We start from the raw sequence: 23,033 nt of genomic DNA, 5'->3' as shown, positions 1-23,033 counted from the left end.
GAACGCAGCTTTTGATTTTAATCGCTGTAAGATTTCCGCTGCACTAATTCACCCCCCCCTCTTAGTGCTCTCGATCCTAACAATTGGTATCAGAGCGGGGTATTTCTCATTTCGGATTTACACCCGAGAGAAATGGCTCTTCAAGAGGGCTTATCGGTTGTTCGTCCACCGTTCTTTAACGGATTGGACTACACTTATTGGAAAACTCGAATGAGAGTTTTCTTGATTTCTCTGAATCTGGATTTTTGGAATATTGTTGAAAACGGTTTTCAACTTCCCTCCAAACCGATGAACGAATGGTCGGATTTGGAGAAGAAGTATTTTTCTTTAAACGCAAAGGCTATGAATGCCTTATTTTGCGCTTTGGACAAAAATGAGTTCAATCGGGTTTCTTTGTGCGAAACGGCTTTTGATATTTGGCGCACTCTTGAAATCACGCACGAAGGAACTAGTAGAGTCAAAGACTCGAAAGTTAATATTTTACTGCATGATTTCGAGCTTTTTCAAATGAAGCCAAGCGAAACCATTGTTGACATGTACACCCGTTTTACGGATGTCGTCAATGGTTTAAGAGCTCTTGGCAAATGTTTTTTTAATTCTGAACTTGTGAACAAGATTTTGCGTTCTCTTTCTAAGAAGTGGGATTCAAAAGTAACTGCAATACAAGAAGCTAAAAACCTAAACAACTTACCACTTGAAGAACTAATTGGTTCGTTAATGACATATGAAATGGTGCACAATGCACATGATGAACATGTTGAATACAATCACCTTCCAAAGAACAGGAAGGATTTGGAACTCTGGACAAATGAATGCCACTTGAGCGATGACTCAAGTGATGAGGACAATGATGAACAAAACAATCTTCCAAAGAACAGGAAGGATTTGGGACATAGAACATTTGAAGACCACTCGAGCATAAGCTCAAGTGATGGTGAACTTAAACTACAAATGAAACGAAAATTAAAAAGCAAAAAGAATGGAACTACTTGCTTTAAACACAAGAAGAAGAACAAAAATTGGGATGAATCGAGCTCCTCCGAAGACGAAGAAAAAATCAACAAAAGCGAGGCGGCAAACTACGCCTTAACAGCCTACAATGTTGAGGTAATGCCTTTGGTTTATTTTGAAATTACTTGATGCTTTCATGATGTTGTTTTCTTTTTTAGTTTAGAATTAATTTTCTTGAAAATTACATGTTAAAAAAAAAAAAAATTATTACAAAATTATGATCATGCTAGTAATTTCGAAAATGATAATATTGCATATTTTATGATAAACAAACAAAATTTGATTGAAAATATGAAATCATGGTTAAGAAGTAATAATGTGTATCATGTTTGATTAACATTATTGAATGAAATCACGTTTGATTTAAAGTAATGCATAATAATATTAAATGGTTATGATACAATGATTAACAATTTTATGCATGAGATTTTAAGTTATTCATGATCATGAGCTTGTTTGATCTTCATGATTTAAATTCAAAATCTATAGCAAAATTCATGTCTGAATATATGAAAGTGTTAATTTCATTTTCGGATTCACTTAACAAGTGGTATCCTAACTATCGGATTTACTCATACACTTATGAAAAATAATTTTCTAAAATAGATTTGATGAAATGATTCCTGCTTATAAATTCCATCTTGAAATATGAATGATAGTATTTTTGCTTGCAAAGATTTGTTTCACATACATATCACCTATGATTCATGTGCAGAAAAAGAATTTATAAATCATAATACAATGAGATTTCTTATGCAAAAATAAAGTGCTTTTGTGATTCATTGCTAAAGAGAATAATTATTAAAATCATGATCTTGATAATTATAACATGAAGCTCTTTATAAATCAAGATCGTTCATTATGCTCCCTACATTTATCAAAAAGGAGTTCTTCAAATGAAATGCAATTTGTCTTTTGATTTCATGATATTTTATGAATTTCGAAATTAATTTTAATGACTTGATTATGAGTTTCAAGTTGACGATTTGATTTGAATAAGTTATATCTAAATCATAATCATGATCTTGCAAAATTGAAATCACAAATAATATCTTTTGGTATTCATGAATTGATACTATAAGTGCCATATTCATCATGTTAAGATATCAAGAACTTGCATCGTAATTCTACTTGATGATATCTTACCATATGATGAAATGCTACAATTGATGAACACTTGAAATGTAATCCTCTATCTTATTGATTTTTCAATAAATCTATGCTTGTCATACATGAATTTATTGAATATAATTTTGAGGATGATTTCAGATTTGACAAATGCTTGATTCGTATTTACGACATAAGATACACTTAAAATATGAATAATGCATCAATCATGTTAAATGCTTCAATCATTTTCTATCTCTAGAGTTCTCGATTTTGATAAAATACAAGTGATAAATTCATTTATGATATCTTGTAAATCACTTGAATTATGAATGAGTTTTTTATGATGTGTTAAAAGAATCACTTAAAAAGAAAATGCTTTTCCCATCTTATCGAGATTAATGATTTCATAATATTGTGTGAATCTCGAAATTGATTTTGATGAAATAGTAATAACGTTATTCATGTTATGAATCTCAAAAATGATAATATGCTTCATGTGATAATATGAATACACGAAACACTTATGATATGATTTTTATACAATTCCGTGTATTCATAAAATATTTATCTCCTCATCCAATAACTTTTCTTGATATTCCTTATGAGATGAAATGAAATAATGCATGAAATACAAATGAGGAGTTATTGATCATGCATGGTAGGATATAATTTGACAAAATTGATACCATCATGATATGAAACATTTATGATTTGCAATTATGCATGCAATACTTGTGCTTTCTAATAATGATGTGATGTATTGCAAATGATGTAAATCATGATGAGTGCTAAGTTACACATTTTGAGAAGAAATTTCTATATTGAAACATTAATGTAATTATGAATGATGATATGATATTATGCATGTAATACTTCAACTTATGATAATGCAATGATAAAATATTCATGATGAAAAATTATCTTGACATTCATAACTTGATTATTCATCCTTTGTCATGATCTTGAAATCGTTGTAAAAGGAAAAAGAACTACAAAATTGTATTCTTCCTTTCTTTTTGACAATGACAAAGGGGGAGATAGCTAGCTTGCACAAGTCAAGAAGATACAAAAACTTGATTGCTAGCTTGCCTATCTTAAGTAGCAAAGATTGCTAACTTGCTTATTTCAAGAAGCAAAAGTTGTCTTCTTGAACATCACCATCTTGAATATCTCAAGAAGCAAGACTTGCAACCTGCACATTACAATAGGAAGCAATAATCATGAGCCTACACAAGAAAGTTATCTTGCATTTGCTTTCGAGGTTTTTGCTAACTTGTATATTGTAAAAAATTGCTAGCTTGTAATCTAAAGAGAAGCGAAAAGTTGCTATCTCAAAAGAAGCAAATGTGCTATCTTGCCTATCTCAAGAGGCAAACATGCTAACTTGCGCATCTAGCAAAGTGGACAAAATTTTCATATTTCAAGAAGCAAGAGTTGCCTTCTTGAACATATCTAATTTGCTAGCTTGCATGATGTAGAACTTGCTATCTTGAACATCTCTAATTTTCATACCAAGTGCTATCTTGTATGCTATAAAACTTGCATATCTAAAACTTGATAGCTTGAATATTCTAAGCATGAATCAACACTTGCTATATTTTCTAGCAAAATTGCATGATGATAAAACTTGATATTATGTTTTTCATGCAATGAGTTGAACCAATATCACAAACACTTGATTGTGATACTTCTCCTTTTTGTTGATGACAAAGGGGGAGAAGTATGTTGATGAAAGTATGTTGATGACATGACATATGATGCATAAGTTTATGCATATGTTCATGTTGACGTGTTGCAAGTATTCATGATGAATATTGCAATGACTTGAATTCAGTTTGAATTCAAGGTTCTATCAATATGGCATATTGATAGGGGGAGTTTGTTTAAACTCCGGGAGTTAGGTTTAACTCCGTCATCAAGTGGTTGTCATCATCAAAAAGGGGGAGATTGTTGAATCTCGTATTTTGATGATGAAACTACTTGATATATGTTTATGATTTAATCTGCGTTTTGAGTGACGCAGGATGCTTTGATCAGGATGAGACAATTAAAGCAGGAACATCATGTTGTGCCGGAGGAACATGTCAGAAGATTGGACGTCGGGCCGGTGGATCGATCGACGTATCGACAGAAGGCTTCGGGCCGTGGACTCGGGCATCGGGCCAAGAAGAGCGGGTATTGTGCCAAGGATATCGGAGTTGCGAAGTCAACATGCCGATTGGGCAATAGGCTGCAGGAAAGGACGATGCGCCGAAGAATCGGACGAAGCGTCGAGGGACCAATGACATGCCGGACAACTTGGTTAATTGCTTAGGATTAATTGTCTCGATCAAAGTTTTGCTTTAATTGTGCAGGATTAACTATGATAACGATGAAGACATAAAGCGAAACAAAGTGTCGGAGTCAAGCGCGAAGGATTTGTTGCGAGTTCGAGAGTTCGACGGAAGTCCGAAGGTTCGTCGGGAATGCTACCGGAACTAGCCGAGAAAGATCGGAGCTTGCCGAAGAAGCTTGTTGGAACTTGCTAAGAACAAATCGTGAAGTCTAGGAGCTTGCCGGGAGTCCGCAGAATGGTTTCCGAGAGTTCATCGGAAGACCGCCGGAAGTTTGTCGGAAGCTCGCCAGAAGAAGTCTTGCCTTGCGGAATTTGTAATAGCTTAGAAAATGTCTTTAAAATCATAGTTAGCACGTTAATTAGGGTTAGGATTAGGTGTTAATCCTATAACCCAAGTAGGGGCCAATTAGGCCCAAGTTCGGACTGGTTTGGGCCAAGTTTGGAGCCAAACCAAGTGAGCTGAAATAGTGAAAGAGGTGGCACCGCCCCAACCAAGAGGTAGCACCGCCCAAGCTATGTCTCCCAGCGAGACTGGGAGGTGCAACCGCCCCAGCCAGGAGGTGGCACCGCCTGGGGCTCAGTCTTCGAGCAAGACTGGGCGGTGCAACCTCCCTGACAGAGAGGTGGCACCGCCTGAGCTCGGTCTTCGAGCTCTGCCAGGCGGTGCAACCTCTCCAGTCAGGAGGTGCAACCGCCTGATCCCGGAATTCCGGGATTTGATCGTTTTGAGCTCCAAATTTGAATTGGGTTGGGGCCTATAAATACCCCACCCATTCAGCATTGAGAAAGCAAGAACACACACTCGAAATCTTGCTATCTTTCTGTGTTTCTTAGAGCTCAAAACTGCTAGTTCTCCTCTTTCTATTCTTCAAGTTTGAGTTGTAAAGAGAGGAGAGAAAACTTCTGTAAGGGTTGTCTCCTAAGCCCGTCAAAAGGAGTGAATCTGTAAGAGGGTAGTTGGCCTTCGCCTATTGAAGGAAGGCCTCTAGTTGACGTCGGTGACCTCGTCGGTGGAGGAAGCCAAAAGTGGAGTAGGTCAAGACTGACCGAACCACTCTAAATCTCTGGTTTGCGTTTATTTTGAGCACTTTATCATTACTGCAAACCTCCTTCATAACTACTGCATTCTGCGCTTTTACGAACAAGTTCTAAGTGCTGTTCTTTCCGAATCTGCATTCAGACATAAATCAGTGTTTTCGTACATTACAGTTTACGTTTACGTTTTAATTCTGCAAAACTGTCTTCTACGCCTTCACGAACAAGTTTTTAAGTGCTGATCTGTCCGAATCTGCTTTCAGACGTAAACCAACATTTTCGTATGATATTTACATCGCAGTTTACGTTTACGCCTTGATTCTGCAAAACTGTCTTCTGCGCTTTTACGAACGAGTTTCTAAAGTTCAGATCCCTTTGAAACTGCGTCTAGACGTAAAATTGCGTTTAGACGTAAAACTGCTCAAACTGTGTAAAGACGTTTTAGACGTAAACTGAGTTTAGACGTAAATCTGCGTTTAGACGTAAAACTGCGTTTAGACGTAAATCTGCGTTTAGACGTAAAACTGCGTTTAGACGTAAATCTGAGTTTAGACGTAAATCTGCGTTTAGACGTAAAACTGCGTTTAGACGTAAATCTGCGTTTAGACGTAAAACTGCGTTTAGACGTAAAATTGCGTTTAGACGTAAATCTACGTTTAGACGTAAAACTGCGTTTAGACGTAAATCTGAGTTTAGACGTTAATCTGCGTTTAGACGTAAAACTGCGTTTAGACGTAAATCTGCGTTTAGACGTAAAACTGCGCTTAGACGCAAAACTGCGCTTAGACGCAAACTGTGCTTAGACGCAAACTGCGCTTAGACGCAAACTGTGTTTAGACGCAAACTGCGCTTAGACGCAATCTACGCTTAGACGCAAACTGCACTTAGATACAAACTGAGAAATAGCTTTTGCATCATAATAGTTTTTATTGAACGAACGCAGCTTTTGATTTTAATCGCTGTAAGATTTTCGCTGCACTAATTCACCCCCCCCTCTTAGTGCTCTCGATCCTAACAGATATCTATTTGTTCATTCATTTGTCGTAGTGTCTTCAAAATTTCAACTTGTTGATTTTGAATTTATTCCTGCTGTGATTTGATCTGAGATAGTTCCGCCATAATGAGATCTTCAGAGGAGGAAATAGGAGCTGAAGGTGCTGCGCCAAAGGAACTAGGAGGAGGAGATTCATTTCCCATAAGAATTGGTGTTTCGGGGTGTTCTATTGGTGGAGGAATTGGATCAGTCCTTCTAGGCTGCCTAACCCATATGCCATTGCTAAAAGTGCACCTAAGTCTTTTCAGTAGGTTTTTATTTATTATGTTATATCGATCATTTTGAATAGATTCTTCATCGGGTGGGATGCAAATGTCATAGGCATAAAGAAATCTAGTGATTAACCTCCCATATGGTAATATAGTATCTTTAGCCATAATATCCTGCATGTGTTGCCGAATTGAGTACCCAAAACAATTATGCTGACCGGTCATAATCCAATACATGGTACTCATCTCTATTTGACTTATTTCGTCAAGATGAAATTGTTTTGGGAATATGATGCTTGTGATAATGTGATGAAGGATTTTAGAGTTGAAAGGCAGTAAGTGTTCACAGCTCTTAGGTAGGAAGTCAAGGTTTGGATTTGCAAAAATTGTTTCTACGGCTTCGGTATAGGTTGCTCTTATTGTTTTGACGTCCCATTTTCCTTTAAAATAGCATCCCCTATCTTTTTCAGTTATGCCAATTAGCTCACAAATGGTGCTGTCAAATATTCTAATGGGTGTTCCTAGAAGGTAAGTGCTTAGGCTATCATTGTCTTCATATAGGTTGGCATAGAACAATCTCACTAACCGTGGATAGATTGGTTCCTCTATTTGTAGTAGAGGTAGAGCTTCTAGGTGTGCAAACCACCTAATGGGATCTAAGTCCTCTAGTTCATCCAGATCAACGTATTTTCCTTTATGGACACATCATGTTTCAAATTTTGGAAAGCTAAGGGCTACCTCTTTTGATCTAAAAAGGTCATGGTTATATGAATCTCCTTCAATCCTTTTTCCTTTTGATCTCTTAGGAGCCATTTTCTAGACAAGATGATGATGAAATTGTGAAAAATAAGCAAGAGAAAGAGAAAAGAAAAGAGGGATTTCAAGTGTTACCTTGTGGAGATTATGTTGAGAGATGGAAAGCTTGGACCACCAAGAATCCTTCTCCAATGCTTCTAAGAGTTAGAATGAGTGTTAGAGGGAATGGGAGAGGGTTTTTTGAGAGGTTTTTCTTCGGGTTGGGGGCGGTGTCACCGCCGGCCCTAACCCCTCGGGTTAAAAGGGTCACTCGATCGGTGTCACCGCCAAACCGGTCGGTGTCACCGCCGGATCTGGCGGTGCCACCGCTGGCATCCCGCGGAGGAAAGAAAAAAAATTTTTCTTCCTCCCTTTTGTTTAGCTTCTTCCCTCAAGATCATAAGTTATACTTTAATGGATCATTTTGAATTGAAGAAGAAGGAAGAAATCAAATCCACAAAGGAAAAGGACGAGTCATTTTTCGTGAAGCTCATTTTAGGGACAATTTAACATGCCTAATTCCCTTCTAATGAATTTAAATTGATCTTCGTTCAAAGCTTTTGTAAATATATCTGCTAATTGATGCTTTGTGTCAATGAATTCTAGAACAACATCATTGTTAAGGACATGATCGCGTATGAAATGATGCCTAACGTCGATGTGCTTAGTTCTAGAGTGCAGAATTGGATTTTTAGTAAGACATATGGCACTAGTATTATCACATTTTATGGGAATATTTTTAAAGTGAATTCCATAGTCTTCTAATGTATTTTTCATCCAAATGACTTGTGCACAACATGCACTTGCAGCAATGTATTCGGCTTCCGCCGTAGATAGTGCAACTGAATTTTGTTTCTTGGAAGTCCAAGAAACAAGTGCATGTCCTAAAAATTGGCATGTTCCGGATGTACTTTTTCTATCTATCCTGCATCCGCCAAAATCGACATATGCATAAGCTATTAGATCGAATTTTTCAGATTTTGGATACCACAATCCTAAATTTGGAGTTCCTTTAAGATACCTAAATATTCTTTTAACACTCTTCAGATGAGACAATTTAGGATTAGATTGAAATCTAGCGCAAAGTCCTACACTAAACATAATATCTGGTCTAGTCGCGGTGAGGTAGAGTAGACTACCTATCATTCCCCTATATGTTTTTTGATCGAAATTTTCACTATTTTCATCCATATCTAACTTAGTCGTAGTACTCATAGGGGTGTTTATTGCTTTTGAATTATCCATGTTAAAACGTTTTAACAATTCTAATGTATATTTGGATTGTTTAAGAAATATATCATCACTAAGTTGTTTGATTTGTAATCCTAAAAAGAAAGTTAATTCACCCATTAAACTCATTTCAAATTCATGACTCATACATTTGGCAAATGATTCACATAGTGATTCATCCGAAGAGCCAAAAATAATATCGTCGACATAAATTTGCACAATAAGAAAATTATTTTCAAAATATTTAATAAACAATGTAGTATCAACCTTGCCTTTGGTAAAATTATTTAAAATAAGAAAGGAACTAAGCCTTTCATACCAAGCTCTAGGAGCTTGTTTCAAGCCATAGAGAGCTTTAGTCAATTTGAATACATGATTAGAAAGAAGAGAATTTTCAAATCCGGGAGGTTGTTCGACATATACTTCTTCGGAAATAAAACCATTCAAGAAAGCACTTTTGACATCCATTTGAAATAGTTTAAAATTATTACTACTAGCATAGGCAAGGAGCATCCTTATGGCTTCTAATCGAGCCACGGGAGCGAAGGTTTCTTCGTAATCGATACCTTCTTCTTGGTTGAAACCTTTGGCCACTAATCTAGCCTTGTTTCTAACCACGATACCATTTTCGTCTTGCTTGTTTCTAAAGACCCACTTAGTACCTATGACTGAGTGGTCACTTGGTCTAGGAACAAGCTTCCATACCTCATTCCTCTCAAATTGGTTCAATTCTTCTTGCATTGCAATGACCCAAAAATCATCTTTTAAGGCTTCGTCAATGCATTTAGGTTCAATTTGAGAAAGGAAGGCGGCGTTAGCACAAAAATTCTTGAAAGAAGAACGAGTTTGAACCCCTTTTGTTGTATCTCCTATAATTAGCTCCTTTGGATGAGCATCTACATACTTCCATTCTTTGGGTAGAGAAATTTCGGAAGAAGATGCATTCAAATGGCTATTTTGAGGAGGGGGTTCGTTTAAATTCAGATTATCAAAACCAAGATCATCATCAAAATCATTTTTCTTTAAATCAGAAATTTCATTAAAAACTACATGAATAGACTCTTCTATTACTAAGGTCCTTTTGTTAAAGACACGAAAGGCCTTAGAAACGGAGGAGTAACCAAGAAAAATGCCTTCATCGGATTTAGCATCAAATTTACCTAGGGCATCCTTTTCATTTAAAATGAAGCATTTACAACCAAAAACTTTAAAATAAGAAATATTTAGTTTTTTGTTATTCTATAATTCATAGGGAGTTTTTGATAGAGATGGTCTTATTAGGACCCTATTCATGATGTAACAAGCCGTATTTACGGCTTCGGCCCAAAAATATTTGGGTAAACTATGTTCATTTAACATAGTTCTTGCCATTTCTTGTAGGTTTCTATTTTTCCATTCAACTACTCCATTTTGTTGAGGATTTCTTGGAGTTGAGAAGTTGTGATTGTACCCATTAACTTCGCAAAAATTTTGAAAGTCACGATTTTGGAATTCACCACCATGATCACTCCGAATTGATGAAATCATGAAGCCTTTTTCGTTTTGAGTGAGTTTACAAAATTTAGAGAAACACTTGAAGCAATCACTTTTGTGAGCTAAGAAATAGGTCCAAGTGTATCTAGAGTAGTCATCCACAATCACAAAAGCATATTTGCTTCCACCTAGACTTGTTGTATCAGTTGGTCCAAATAAGTCCAAATGGATCAATTGTAATGGTCTAGTGGTGCTAATTTGATTTTGTGGTTTGAAGCTTGTTTTTATTTGTTTGCCTAGTTGACATGCATCGCATACCTTATCCTTAATAAACTTCATATTCGGAATCCCTCGTACTAGTTCTTGAGATGAGATTTTAGATATTGTTTTCATGCTTGCATGACCTAATCTCCTATGCCAAAGCCAAGCATCATCATTTACGGCGGAGAAACACATTTCATTACTTAGTTCATCAAGATTGATGGTATAGACATTATTTTGTTTTAAAGCAATCATAGTCATGTTATGATTTGGTTTTTCAATAATGCACATATTTGATTCAAATCTAACGATATAACCTTTATCGCATAGTTGACTAATACTCAAGAGATTATGTTTCAATCCATCAACTAGTAAAACATCATCAATGGAAAGACTAAATTTGTTACCAATAGTTCCCTTGCCAATGATTTTGCCTTTGTTGTTGTCTCCGAAGGTGACGTACCCTTCTTCTTTGCTAGTGAGCATAGAGAAATGAGATGGATCTCCAGTCATATGTCTTGAGCATCCACTATCGAGATACCATCTCTTGCTCCTAGCTTGTGGGTTTGTCTACAAAAGAGGATGATTTTTAGGTACCCATTTGATTTTGGGTGCCTCAAAAATTGACCCACTAACCTTGTTATTTATTTTTGAATCCTTTAAAGTTCATTTAGGAACCTATATTAATTTTTGTGAACTAATTTTCCTAAATGGACATTTGTAGGCAATATGTCTGGATTTGCAATAGAAGTTGCACTTCATATAAGAGGAAACATGTAATGTAGGTCCTTTTATGAAAGTGGTAGGATTTTGATGTAATCCTTTTACAAATCCAATTCCATTTCTATTTGAGATGTGACCCTTGTGTGCAAGGATCATATCTAATCCTTTGCTACCAACCTTAAACTTGTTTAAGGTTTCCTTAAGAAGCAAATTTTCGTTTTTTATTGCTTCTAAATGCTCACACTTAGAGCATGGAGGAGTTTGAAGACTATCAAACTTATCTTGTAGCAAAGCATGCTCTTTCTTTAAGATACTTAACTTCTTGCTAACAGTTCTACATTCTTCAAATAATTCATGAAAAGCGATAGAGAGTTCTTCAAAAGATAAATCTTCATTAAGTAAATCACATACCTCTTCTCCCAAAGCCATTAGTGCGTAATGAGCAACTTGCTCGGTGTTGGACTCCTCTTCTTCGGACGCGCTTGAATCATCCCATGTTGCCTTGAGCACCTTCTTCTTTGATGTCCTCTTTTTGGTTTGAGGACAATCGTTCTTGTAGTGTCCCGGTTTTTTGCATTCATAGCAAATCACTTGGTCCTTCTTTTGTTCAAATTTATTTTTTATATTATTTTTAAATTTGTTCTTTCTTAAATATTTTTTAAATTTTTGAGTTAAAAGAGCAATGTCATTGTCACTGTCCTCATCACTTGATGTTCCTTTCAAGTGGTCTTCTTGTGATTTGAGTGCCATATCCTTCCTGTTCTTTGGAAGGGGGTTCTCGAGCTCGTCATGAGCTTGACATATCATTTCGTAGGTCATTAGAGACTCAATGAGCTCTTCAAGAGGGAATGCTTTAAGGTCTTTGGCCTCTTGAATGGCCGTAACTTTTGGATCCCAACTTTTAGGGAGGGATCTTAAGATTTTAGTTACTAGTTCAAAGTTAGTAAAATCTTTACCAAGAGCTTTGAGTCCATTGATGACATCCATAAACCGGGTGTACATGTCTCCGATGGACTCACTTGGTTTCATTCGGAAAAGTTCGTAAGAGTGCACAAGGATGTTGATTTTGGACTCTTTCACTCGGCTAGTGCCTTCATGAGTGACTTCAAGAGTTCTCCAAATATCAAAAGCCGAATCACACATTGAAACACGATTAAATTCGTTTTTATCTAGTGCACAAAACAAGGCATTCATAGCCTTTGCATTTAAAGCAAAAACCTTCTTCTCCGATTCATTCCATTCGCTCATCGGAAGAGAAGATTTTTGAAATCCATTCTCGACAATAGACCAAAGCTCAAAGTCCATAGAAATGAGGAAGATCCTCATGCGAGTCTTCCAATATGTGTAATCCGACCCATTAAACAAAGGTGGTCGTGCAATAGAATGACCCTCTTGCATGCCGGAGTGAGTCATCTCTCTTGGGTATTAAACCAAATATGAGAGATAACCTTGCTCTGATACCACTTGTTAGGATCGGAGCGGCACTAAGAGGGGGGGGGGTGAATTAGTGCAGCAGATTAAAACTTCGGTTTTAAAAAATTCTTTAGTACGATAAGAACGGAACTTGAAAAGCTTAACTTGAAAGCGTATTCTTAAAGTTGCGCAGTAAAGGTAATAAGGAACTAAAGCATGTAAGAAGATTTGCAGTAATGTAAATGGCAATAATGAAATGCAAACCAGAGATTACGCCGATTTTAGAGTGGTTCGGTCAAATGACCTACATCCACTTGCGAGGCCCCTCTTCGATGAGGCTCCCACCTTCTACTAGCAAATCTCTTGAAATGGAAGGGTGAATACCCCTCTTACAACCTTTTACAAGCAGTTCGACCTCTTACAAATTTTCAATAAGAAAAAAGGAGAACTCTCTAGCAAATTGAAAACAAGACTTGCTAAGACTTTCTAAGACTTTTCTCTCAATCAAAATGCTTCTCAAAAAGTTGTAACCTCAGCTGAGATTTGAGGGGTATTTATAAGCCTAAAGAGGATTCAAATTTTGGGCTCCAAAATTTGAATTCTCTTTGGGTTCCCGAATGCTGGAGGTGCCACCGCCCAGCCAAGCGGTGCCACCGCCTAGCCAAGCGGTGTCACCGCCCAGCGCTCGGGTGCTGGACGGTGCAACCGCCCAGCCAAGGAGGTGTCACCGCCCAGCTCTCGGGTGCTGGGCGGTGTCACCGCCCAGCCAGGCGGTGCCACCGCCTGGCTCTCCGGTTCGCTGATTTGGCTTGATTTTAGCCCAAACCAAATCGGACTTTGGGCCCAGTTGGCCCCTAACCAGGACATAGGATTATCTCTTAATCCTAATCCTAATTACAAGTGAACTACATAACAAAACACATCCTAAGCAAGTTTTCTACCGCGAACGTCGAGTCTTGTTCCGGCGAGCTTTCCGATGAACTTCTTCCGACGGACTCCCATCAAGCTCCCGAACTTGTGATGACTTTAACGAGTAGCCGAGCCTTCTCGGTGATCTCCGTGAACCTCCGATAACCTCTTCGGCGAACTTCCGAAAATTCCAACAGGTTCCCGATTTCTTCTCGGTTGGTTCCGAAAGCATCTCCGACGATTCTTCGGACTCTTAAACTTCCATCGAACTTGACTCCGGTATCCTTGCTTTATGTTTTCTGGTTATCGTAGTTAATCCTGTACACTTAACTCAATAATATGGATTAGATCAATTAACCCACCAATTGATTATATCATCAAAATCCGAGATTCAACAAGTTGGACCTCCGATCCGGTTACCACCAAATTCGGGTATGTGATGATGACATTCCAAAAACTGAATTTCGCACACATGATGGCCATTATGAATTCTTGGTATTGCCTTTTGGACTTACTAATGCTCCTTCAACCTTTCAAAGTCTCATGAACGATATTTTTCGGAGCTTTCTTCGTAAATTTATGCTGGTATTTTTCGATGATATTCTCGTTTACAACCCTTCTCTTGAGATTCACTTTCAGCATTTACGGATTGTTTTGACGATCCTTCGGGAGAATACTCTTTTTGTTAAGCAACTAAAGTGCAGCTTTCTCCAGCAAAAAGTAGAGTACCTTGGGCATATAATATCAGAAGAAGGAGTGGTGGTAGACCCAACAAAAATTGAGGCAATGCAAGGCTGGCCGAAACCTACAAACGTGAAATTACTGCGGGGGTTCCTTGGACTAACGGGCTACTACCGAAAATTTGTTAAGGACTATGGGAAGATCAGTGCACCGCTCACTTCTTTACTGAAAAAAAATGATTTCCAATGGTCGGACAAAGCCTCTTCTGCCTTCGACAAACTTAAAGCAGCCATGACAACGACGCCGGTGCTTGCACTACCAGATTTCAATAGACCCTTCATCATTGAGGCCGACGCATCTGGAGTCGGAATTGGAGCCGTTCTCATGCAAAATGGTCGACCACTCGCATACACTAGTAAGGCATTATCTCCCTCCCATCAAAACATGTCAGTATATGATAAGGAGATGCTCGCCATTGTACACGCAATAACGAGGTGGAGACCCTACCTGATCGGTCGGCGATTTCAAATTAAAACTGACCATAAAAGCCTCAAGTACTTTTTGGAGCAAAAGATATCATCCCCTGAGCAGCAAAAATGGGTAACCATACTTCTTGGATTTGATTATGAAATTATTTACAAAAAGGGGAAAGAAAACGTTGTTGCAGATGCACTCTCACGGCTACTTGAACAAGCTAAGGTTTCAGCCATCTCCCTTCCTACCACCGGTCTCCTCGAGGACATTAGGGAAGAATGGAAGAAGGATCCAGAGATCAGCAACATCATAAAAAAATTGGAGGAGGATCCAAGTACAATAGCCCACTACACTTGGGATTCGAGGGATCTACGCTACAAAGGTCGCATTGTGCTTATACCTGACTCCCCTTGCATCACAATCATCTTGCATGAAATGCACTCCATACCTTCAGCAGGGCACTCTGGATTCCTAAGAACCTACAAAAGAGTGAAGCAAAATTTTTATTGGAGAGGGATGAAAAAAATTATTGCTGAATATGTGGCACAATGTGATGTATGTCAACAGCACAAGGGTGAAACTGTGGCAAATCCAAGGAAGCTACAACCACTACCCATACCAGACTCAGTGTAGACTGACATCTCCATGGACTTCATTGAAGGGCTGCCATCTTCCAAAGGTAAAAGCACGATTCTCGTGGTGGTTGATCGACTTACGAAATATGCTCATTTTTGTGCTATGAGAAATCCCTACACTGTTGCTAGTATTGCCCAGATTTTCATAGAAAATATTGTTAAACTGCATGGGATGCCAAGGTCCATCGTAAGTGATCGTGACAGGATCTTCACTAGTAAATTTTGGACCGAGTTATTTCAGTTACAAGGCACCAAACTCAAGATGAGCACAGCGTATCATCCACAAACTAACGACCAAACATAGGTGGTAAATAGGTGCTTAGAGACGTACCTCCGGTGTTTCGCTAGCGACCGACCAAAAGAGTGGGCAAAATGGCTTCCCTGGGCCGAATGGTGGTATAATACTACATATCATTCATCTACAAAATATGCCCCTTATGAAGCATTGTATGGTCGACCAACCCCTGTGATTCCAAAGTATGTAATTGGCTCGGCCAAGGTAGATCAGGTTGACCAAGAATTGATTGATAGGGACAAACTCTTACAACTGTTAAAAGATAATCTCTCTACTTCTCAAGCCAGAATGAAGCAGCAAGCCGACACACGACGAAGTGAAAGAGAATTTTCAGTGGGAGATTGGGTTTATCTTCGCCTACAACCATACAAGCAACTCTCTATCAACTCTTCCATGAAGCTATCCCCACGTTTTTATGGGCCCTATCAGATCACAGAGCGTATTGGAGCTGTGGTGTACAGACTTAAATTACCTGAGGATGCCAAAATTCACCCTGTCTTCCACGTATCATGCCTATAGCCCAAGTTAGGAGAACACGAGTCACCCCAGATCCAACTGCCCAACACAACTGAGGATGGAGTTATTCAAACCCAACCACAAGCCATCCTCAATCGTAGGATCGTGATGCGTCGCCGACATCCCTCTACTGAAGTACTAGTGCATTGGAATAATCTACCACTTAAAGACGCCACATGGGAACCATATGAGGAGCTGAAGACCCGGTTCCCTGAGTTCATAGAATCTCAGCCTTGAGGACAAGGCTGATTTGAAGAGGGCGGATCTGTTAGGACTCTAGCTAGGAGAGTCCTAATTGAGAGGGACATTCATGTAGGAGGTTTTTTCTTAGAGAAGAATTAGGAGTTGTAAGGGAGTAGGAGTCTTGAGTAGGAGTCCTATTAGGAGTTGGTTAGAAGTAAGGGTCTTAAGTATGAGTCCTATTAGGAGTTGGTTAGAAGTAAGAGTCTTAAGTAGGAGTCCTATTAGGAGTTAGGGTTTAGAAGCCCTATAAATAGCCATGTATTCCTTCTCTTTTCTTAAGCAATAGATGAATCTTTTCTGTAGCCTTTGAGCAGCAACTTGGAGGGAGGAACCCCTATAGAGTTCCAAGGAGGCCGATCTCCTAAAGAGATCAACCCCAAGTTTAGAATCTGCAAGGGTTCTAACACCCCTGCTATGTGGATCACCACTATAGAGGAGGGCACTTGACCTCCTTCATCCTCTCCCATTGATTTATAGGAATTCATGGATATAAGATCTCCCTAGGTAATCTTACGCGTAGTTTTAGTTTCGCGGGTTTTGGCGCACCAATCTTTGTACGATAATAAGAAACCTTTTTTCTGTAGGAAATCTATGATTTTTATTTCTGTTCTTTCGTTGTGCATGTGATGTCGCCCTAGATTTCCCAATAGTGGTATCAGAGCCAGGTTACTCGTGCAATAGATTGGTTTTTAAACTGCGTGTGTTGTGTTCAATCGCGTAAAATTGTTTTACGTGATTGTTGTGATTTTTTGGTCATATTCTTCAAATTTTTGCTGCATATTTTCTTGTTGTTATCAAGTGTTTTAGATGTTGAATCTCGGATTTTGATAATAAAATCAATTGATGAGTTTGTGATCTAATCTGTGTTTTGAGTGACGTTAGACTAGCTTCGATCAAGGAGAGGCAAATTGATTGAAGCAGGAGGAATCAGACGTTGAACATATTAGGAGATTGGATGTTGGGTAGAAGGATCGATTACGCGTCGGTATAAGGACTTCGTGTCATGAGTTTGGGCATCGGGTTGAAGGATCGGACATTGCACCAAGGAGATCAGAAGTTGTGGGAGTCAACATGTCAATTAAGTAATACGCCGAAGAGGACGATGCGCCGAAGGATCGAATGAAGCGTTGGAAGAACCAATGACATGCTAGACAATATATGATTTATGCTTTGTAATAATTTGTTTAGATCGAGTTAGTTTAGGCCTAATTGAGTCGATATTTGGGTGAAACAATGTCAACTCAATTAGAGGTCAATTAGGCCTAAATCAGGGTTGAATTGGGCCTGCTGTTTGGCCTATTTAGTGTCCTATAGCAAGTCTGGCGGTGGTACCACCCAAACACATTATTCAAGACTATGTCAGGCGGTGGTACCACGTAGTGTCAAAGAGTACCGACGGTGGTACCGCCAATACCCCGAAAACCCAGGGATTTGAATTTTGGCTCCAAGTTTTGAAGCCATTTGGGGTCTATAAATACCCCATAAATTCCTACTTGGAACATACACAAAAATAGAGCAAAAACTCTATTATTCCAAGGTTGTAAACTCTTTTAAGTATAGAATCCCTCCTCCAAGAGCTTAGTGATAGTCCTAAGGGAGGTGTGTGAGGGAACACTTGTAAAAGAGGGGTATAAAGGTTCTCTCCCGAACTTGTGAAAAGGAGAAAAAGAGTTGTGAAAGCGTAGTTGATCTTTGCCCGTTGAAAGAAGATCGGTAGTGGAAGCCGGTGGCCTCGAGTGAAGACGAATCGGGAGTAGACGTAGGTCATGACAATCGAACCACTATAAAACTCGGTTTGTATTTCTGTTTTACTTTTCATTGTCAGTAATATTCCTTTAACTGCTTATTGCACTTATTCTAAGTCAAGCATACCTTCAACATTTCCGACACTATTTTTAATCGAATGAAAGTTTGAATCGTTGAGTGTTTTATCGAAGCACTAATTCACCCACCGCCTTCTTTTAGTGTCGATTTCGGTCCTAAGATTAGAGAGGGCTTTTGATGTCAAATTAATTGACACAAAAGGAGAAGAAAGGGTAGCAACCGTTGTTACCCTTTGGATTGGTCGAAGGCTGCTTGCAACCTTGGCCGAGAGCTTTACTTTGCTGCTCTCAGCTTGGCCAAAAGTTGCAAGGCTGAGAGCATCATGGGGGCTCTTAGCCATGGGGGTTGCGGCCCCTATAGCCGGGTTTCCTGGCTGTAAGGGGCACCTTAGGTTGCTAGGGTTTCCTAGCCGCCCAAGAGCCCCTAGCGGCCAAGACTCCTGACCGCATGGGGCAATGTGGTGGCTAGGGTTTCCTAGCCACCTATGCTCGCCTTGTAGCCAGGGTTTCCTAGTTGCAAAGGCAACTTTAGAGGCTAGGGACCCCTAACCGCCTAAGGCAGTCCTGCGGCCAGGGTTTCCTAGTTGTAGGGGTAACCCTAACGGCCAGGGTTTCATGGCCGCATGGGGCACCCTAGGGTAGGGTACCCCAAAGGGCTACAAAATAATTAATTAAATAGTTTAATTAATTATCATTATTATTATCTAGTAGTCCTACATGATGATATGTACATGTGATGTGTGATGTGGATGGATGATCATGGACCGTGTGATGTGTGTGTACATGTGATGTGATTATTATTATTATTGAGACCTGCGAGCCTTCAATTTTTTCTCATTTATTGTCAGGCCTACATGCTTGTGATTATATTGTAATTACACAATGAGGCAAAGCGGGAGCGTGGAGGTGATAACAAAACCCATGAGGCCGAGATGGATGATCGCGACGCATATAGATGCGTCGAGATGCCGACGGAACCGGCTAGGATGAGATGGACGATCACAAGGTATGGAGATGCGTCGCTGCACACATAGATCTTGATGTGAGTGATTAGACCCACTGGCTCGATCATGATCATATTGGGATATGGTCTATGAACATCTAGTATGATTGATCATGTGATGTATGATTACTAATACACCTGCTAGATATATATATATATATATATATATATATATATATATATATATATATATATATATATATATATATATATATATATATATATATATATATATATATATATATATATATATATAATATGTATGTGTGTGACGTCATATGAGACCAAATCAAAATCCTATCTCTTGATAATATTAAGTTGGTAAACATGAGGTAATTAGATTGATCCACATGTGGCCTTCCATCATTATAGGAATCGATTCCCGATATAGGTTGAGTTGGTTGAGTCCCTCGAGGCTCCCTTATATCATGATTCAATATCTTGCCTATGACATAGAGATGTCACTAGTGACATGAGGATATGATATGCTTGGTCAAATCCCTCAAGGGCATATTATCGAATTAGACTCATCTTGTAACGATGGTGATGACTTAATCGAACATCATGGTTGATCAAGTCCCTTGAGGCCATGGTGGTTCATAGGTCAAACAACACGAGAATCACAAAGAGTTGTGATTGACAAGAGTTGCATACCTTTATAGCCTTAGCTTGATTGGTTGAGTCCCTCGAGGTTACATTAAGACGTCGATTGGATCTCAATCCCCACTAGAGATTCGCCCGGGGTCTTCGATTCACATATCGGAGGGAGTTGTGTGTTTCGCAAGAAAATAGTGGGAGTAGACTAAGATAGAAGTTACTATCTTAATTATTTATTTTTATAAAATCTGCATGTTATTTATTTCTGCTGCATCTTTATTTTTAGAAAAATATCGCTTTCGAATCTCTTACGTGGCATACTTGATATCAATCGCTTCACTAGTCCAAATTATATGTATTGGCTTCACAATATGAGAATTACTTTTATGGTAGAAAAAATCATTATGTCCTACTAGTTATAGGTACTCTACAAGCCAATCACGTGAGTGATGGAACATGTGACTGTTGAATCTCGGATTTTGATGATAAAATCAATTGATGGGTTAATTGATCTAATCCATATTATTGAGTTAAGTGTGCAGGATTAACTACGATAACCAGAAAACATAAAGTAAGAATACCGGAGTCAAGTTTGATGGACGTTTAAGAGTCCGAAAAATCGTCGGAGATGCTGCCGGAACCAATCGAGAAGAAATCGGGAACCTGTCGGAATTTTCGGAAGTTCGCTGAAGAGATCGTCGGAGGTTCGCGGAGATCACCGAGAAGGCTCGGCTACTCGTTGAAGTCGTCACAAGATCGGGAGCTTGTTGGGAGTTCGTCGAAAGAAATCCGAGGGCATATCGGAAGTCCGCCGGAAGTTCGTCGGAATGCTCGTCGGAACAAGACTCGAAGTTCGCGGTTGAAAACTTGCTTGGGATGTTTTTAGTTATGTAGTTCACATGTAATTAGGATTAGGATTAAAAGATAATCCTATATCCTGGTTAGGGGCCAACTAGGCCCAAAATTAGACTTGGTTTAGGCTAAATTTAAAGCCCAACCAGTGAACCGAAGGGTCTAGCGGTAGCACCGCCAGACTGGGCGGTGGCATCGCCCAGCACCCGAGAGCCAAGCAGTGGCACCGCTTGGCTGGGCGGTGGCACCGCCAGTCCACTGTCAGTGTCAAACACTGACAGGCGGTGGCACCGCCAGCATCGGGAACCAAAGAGAATTCAAATTTTGGAGCCCAAATTTGAATCCTCTTGAGGCCTATAAATACCCCTCAAATCTCAGCTGAGATTACAACTTTTTGAGAAGCAATTGATTGAGAGAATGGTCTTAGAAAAGTCTTAGCAAGTCTTGTTTTTCAATTTGCTAGAGTGTTCACCTCCTTTTTTCTTGTTGAAAATTTGTAAGAGTGTGAACCACTTGTAAAAAGTTGTAAGAGGGGTATTTGCCCTTCCCCTTCAAGAGATTTGTTAATGGAAGATGGGAGCCTCATCGAAGAGGGTCTCGCAAGTGGATGTAGGTCATTTAACCGAACCACTTTAAAATCGGCGTGATCTTTGGTTTGAATTTTCTTATTGCTATTTACTTTACTACAAACCTTCTTAAGTGCTTCATTTCTTCATTACCTTTGCTGCATATCTTTACGAACACGCGTTCAAGTTAAGCTTTTTAAATTCGGTTATTATCGTATCAAAAGATTTGTCGAAACGAAAGTTTTAATCCGCTGCACTAATTCACCCCCCCCCCCTCTTAGTGCCGCTCCGATCCTAACAGTGACATGACACACACTCTTTTTGTTTATTATATTATTTGATATTTTATCATTTTATATTATTTATTGCATGAATATATTGTGATGTCTACGGATTTGTGCAATGGGAATCAAATTATGATGAGACATGATAATGAGATTGATTTGCCTTTAAACATAGATCCTAAATAATCTTGATCATAGGTTACTCGAGAGGAAAATCGAGATAACTAGATAGATTGGTGTACTATATACCCATCCATATGATGGAGGTGGCTGGTCTCATAGCTACTCATATAGGGATACTAGGAATATAGTGTAGGTGCACATTGGAGATTGAGTTTATTGATTGATCCATTCACGGAATGCTGGATGGTTGATGATACCTTATTGTCAGATAACGATTCCATCGTCCCAATGGTGTATCCAGTCCTTAGACTTGAGTTACAAAGGATATCTTGTATGAGTACTCCACTCTTTGATACCAGACTTATAGGCCTGGAAGTTTCAAATCTAGCATAACTTGTTATTAGGAGTGACAGCCAATCTTACAAGGGCTAGGGAGTGTCGATAGAGGATCATCCGCTCTTGGTGTCATAAAAGGAATATCATATATGTTCTTACTTAGACAAATCACTAGCCAGGGTCATTCAAATTAAGAGAGAAAGAGTTCTTTAAGAGAATTTGATTAGAGTGAGACTCGAGTAGAAACTGTATGGGCTTGATAGTACTATGCCTGGTATATGGTCTTTGGGATATTAGATGGATGACGGACTATAGATATATGGTAACTAAGGATAAATATGTCCAATGGATTGAATTCCCGTGTATCGTTTGGGGACTACGACATAGTGACCTAGTATATCCGTATTCGATGAGTCGAGTGAATTATTATGAAGATAATAATTCGCTAAGCTAGAAGGAGTTCTGATAGGTATGACTCATAGCCAGCTCAATATTGGGCTTAGAGGGTCACACACATATGGTAGGTGTTGCAATGAGTAGAGGTTCAAATATGAGATATCCGTTGGAGCCCCTATTTTATTGGATATCCAATAAGCTCTAGAATTATTGGATCATATGAATAAGATCTAATAAGAGCTAGTGAAATATTATTGGGTAGAGACCTACTAATCCGGAGTTGCGGAGGTCAACTGGCCGATTGGACAATAGGTCGTAAGAGAGGATGATGCGCCGAAGAATCAGACGAAGCGTCGATGAACCAATAACATGCTGGACAACATGATTCAAGCTTTGTAATAATTGTCTAGATTGAAGTTGGTTTTTATATGCGTAGGATTAACTACGATAGTAAGACATAAAGGAAATTTGTTTTTTGATTTAAATGATGAGATATGCTTTGATTTGGCATAAATGAAAAACGCATGCTTCTATGAAGCAAACAATTTAAAATGAAACAACAAAAAAGGGAATGCATTTTGAAAATAAATATTTGTATCATATTTGATGATTTTATACTTTTTAAACTATGCATGATGAGTTGAAGTAGTA

This window comes from Musa acuminata, unplaced genomic scaffold, assembly GCF_036884655.1.
Source record: "Musa acuminata AAA Group cultivar baxijiao unplaced genomic scaffold, Cavendish_Baxijiao_AAA HiC_scaffold_1047, whole genome shotgun sequence".
NCBI lineage: Eukaryota > Viridiplantae > Streptophyta > Magnoliopsida > Zingiberales > Musaceae > Musa > Musa acuminata.
Note: the sequence above shows the minus strand (reverse complement) of the source record.